Consider the following 3,969-nt stretch of genomic DNA (forward strand, 5'->3'; position numbering starts at 1 on the left):
TTTTGCTCTATGAACAAAAAAGGAACACCAATTTTGAAAAAAAAATATATATATTTTTTGGTATAATAAATATCCCCCAAAAAAAAAATGTAAAAAAACAAATTTCTTCCTCAGTTTAGGCCAATATGTATTCTTCTACATATTGTTGATAAAAAAAATCCCAATTAAGGCATATTGATTGGTTTGCACAAAAGTTACAAAATAGGGGATAGATTTATGGCATTTTTTTTTTAACTAGTAATGGAGGTGATCTGCGATTTTTAGCAGGACTGCTAAATTTGCAGTGAACAGATCGGACACTTTTGACATTTTTTTGGGACCAGTGACATTTATACAGCAATCAGTGCTATAAAAATGCACTGATTACTATATAAATGACACTGGCAGGGCAGGGCAGGGGCAGGGGTTAACACCAGGGGTGACCAAAGGGTTAAATATTCCCTAGGGAGGTGCTTTCTAACTGTGGGGGGAGTGGACTGACAGAAAGTAGAGAGAGATTGCTGTTCCTAATCACTAGGAACAGACAATCTCACTCTACTCCCCTGATAGAATGGTGATCTGCTTTGTTTACACTGGAAGATCCCTGTTCTGCCTCTCTGAAGCGCGATCGTGGGTGGCTGGCAGGCACTGAGTCCGCCGGATCTGCTGATTGGCTCCCCCACGCTACTGAATGGTCATAGATCGCAGTGTACGTGCCTGACATACAATGACTGCGATTTGCGCAGGAGAGCCAAGCTGCCGTGTTACAACTGTGGTGGCGGTCAGGAACCGGTTACAGTATCCAATTTGCATGACTTGTTAAAGAACATTGCTTTCTATTGTGCCTGTTCACATACACTATATTACCAAAAGTATTGGGACACTTTTAGTATTTGGTAATTTAGTGTAGCAGGAGAGTGGATTCAGTGCGAATTGAAAAAGAGTCCTAGCAGGTCAGATTCACATATGTGCGACCATGGTTTCCAGCTTGGGGTCCAGTGTGTTCCTGTTCACAAGTTCAGGTGCAATTCAGGTCAGAATTTTTGCCTGAATTCACATCTGAACCGGACCCAAAAATGCACAGGACATTTGGAATGTGTGAATCGACTCCATTGAGTGCCGGTCACACTTACATGTTATGCGAATTGGATGTAGTGAAAGCCACATCTAATTCGCACATATGTGAACCCAGCCTAAGTTTTCTGAGCACTGCTGTCTGACTCAGATAGGAATTCAGGCCCACTGGCTTCTATGGGAACACTTCTAAATCGCACATGTAATTCAGTTGTGAATAGTATAATCCTGACCTAATCGTAACCACTTAAGCCCCGGACCATTTGGCTGGCCAAAGACCAGACCGCATTTTGCGATTCGGCACTGCGTTGCTTTTACTGACAATTGCGGTCATGCGACATGGCTCCCAAACCAAATTGATGTCCTTTTTCTTCCCACAAATAGAGCTTTCATTGCGGTTTTTATTTTTTGCGCTATAAACAAAAAAAGAGCGACAATTTTGAAAAAAATGCATTATTTTTTACTTTTTGCTATAATAAATATCTCCAAAAATATATAAAAAAAACATTATTTTTCCACAGTTTAGGCCGATACGTATTCTTCTACATATTATTGGTAAAAAATAAAAAATAAAAATCGCAATAAGCGTATATTGATTGGTTTGCATAAAAGTTATAGCGTCTACAAAATAGGGGATAGATTTATGGCATTTTTATGAATAATTTTTATTTACTAGAAATGGCGGCAATCAGTGATTTTTATCATGACTGCGACATTATGGCGTACACGTCGGACAATTTTGACACATTTTTGAGACCATTGGCATTAATACAGCGATCAGTGCAGTGCAATTAAAATTGCATTGATTACTGTATAAATGTCACTGGCAGTGAAGGGGTTAACACTAGGGGGCTGGGAGGGGTTAATATGTATCCTAGTTTGTGTTCTAACTGAAGGGGGGAGGGGACTGTGCAGGGAAACTAACTGATCACTGTCCATACTCTGTATGAATAGAAGATCTGTCAGCTCACTGCTTAGAGAGCCGGAAACTGTGTGTGAGAGCCCGGCGGCTATCGAGACCGCCGGGAACTTGCATCGGCTTGGGGAGCGAGCGGGGGTGTGGGGGTGCCTCCGACGGCGCGCAAGCGCAGCCCCCCCCCCCCCGTGGCGGTTTATGCTACCGACGTAGCATAACGGCGATTTGTGCAGCTGAGCCATGCTGCCGCAGAACATCTGCGGCGGCTGGTTGGCTAGCGGTTAATGTAAACCTGACCAGATACTGATCAAAAAATTACCTGAAATGCTGAACAACTACTTTGTCAATTAACTGTGAATACGGAGTTTCAGTTCGCAGCGCACATGTGTGAACCCAGCCTTAGGATGCCCCGTTTGAAAACAAAACAGACATTACAGTCTGGAGCAAAACCACAGGCGTGCTTGGAAGACAATGATGCTTCAAAGTGTTGTAGATCACATCTAACCATTTTCGAGCAACGCAGTTCAATCCAACTACAGACCCTCCCACATCCAAACAAAGGCTGCAAATTTGCGCTCCTTTGTGGAAAGTATCTTTTGGCATCTTTAGTTCTAGAACTCACAATTGCAACAAACAAAAAAAACAGGTAATAAATAAGCAAGCATTAGGACTTTACTGGTAGGGTTGCCACCTGTACAGGATTCACCCGAAACAGTTTGAGTTTTGAATCATGTGTCCGGGTTTCACACCACCTGAAACCCAGACACATTAGTCAGACTGGACTATGGCTTCCCAGCAAGGTTGCTGGCTGCAGTTGTCTAAGCCGAGAGTGTCTGTTACACTCTCTTTCACACTGCCCAAAGCCAGCACTAACAATCCTCCTTGCCAAACACATACAGACGGGAGAGGACAAACTGCTTGATCTGCTCCTCTTCATCCTGCCCCTATATCTCTGTGTCTGTCCACACTCCAATCCAATAAGAAAATAGAAGTGGGGGAGGGACATTTGAAGCCCAGCAGATGCAGATACATCTGGATGGGAGGTGCCGACTGCCAAAGGGTGAATGAGCTCGCTATCCATCCCTGTCTGTCACTGAAGTCTCCCCCTCTACCCCCTTGTCTCTCCTGCCTCTGAGTGAGTACACTAAGGTAAATCAGGGTTCTTGGAGCACCCCTTACATCAGAGTCCCCCTTTGCACCAGAAGCCCCAGTGTTCCCCTTTATTTGACAGTCCTTCCCATACATCAGAGTTCTCAGTGTACCCCCTTAAATCAAGGTTCCCAGAGCATCCCTTATGTCAGAGTACCCAGAGTTCAGGGTTACATCAGTCTGAATAGTCCCACTTAGGGAACGCTGCAAGTTCAGATGTATGGGCAAACTCTGTGGATTCAGATGTAAAGGGGAACTCTGTGGATTCAGATGTAAAGGGGAACGCTACGGATTCAGATGCAAAGGGGAACTCTACGGATTCAGATGTAAAAGGGGACCTCTGATGCAAAGGGGATTCAGATGCAAAGGGGAACTCTACGGATTCAGATGTAAAAGGGGACCTCTGTGGACTCTGATGTAAGAGGGGACTCTTGTGATTACCTTCATGTGATTATAAATGTTATTTAACTACTATACGAGATGCGCCGTGTTCAGGTGACACGAGCGCGTCGGGATCGTGCCTCTGCGCGGGCACGCGCTCACCCTACTTCTGAATGGATGTTCAGGAACATCTATTCAGAAGTAGAAGGCACCCACCCGGCCGTATATATACATTGGCTGGGTGGGAGCCTTCTACATCTGAATGGACGTTTCTGAACATCCTTCAGAAGTAGGTGGATTGCGCGCGCACGTTCCCGCACAGCGGCGCGATCCCGATGCACTTGTGTTACCCGGACGTGGCGCATCTTGGATCGGCAGAAGGGCTCTGTGATTGGCCCTCCTGATCACATGACGGCCTTGTCCAATCACAGCCGTCATGTGATGTAAACAAACAGCTGGTTGCCAGGCAA

The sequence above is a fragment of the Lithobates pipiens genome, unplaced genomic scaffold (assembly GCF_037356315.1).
Source record: "Lithobates pipiens isolate NorthernLeopardFrog02 unplaced genomic scaffold, aLitPip1_a1.2 Scaffold_13, whole genome shotgun sequence".
Taxonomy (NCBI): Eukaryota; Metazoa; Chordata; class Amphibia; order Anura; family Ranidae; genus Lithobates; species Lithobates pipiens.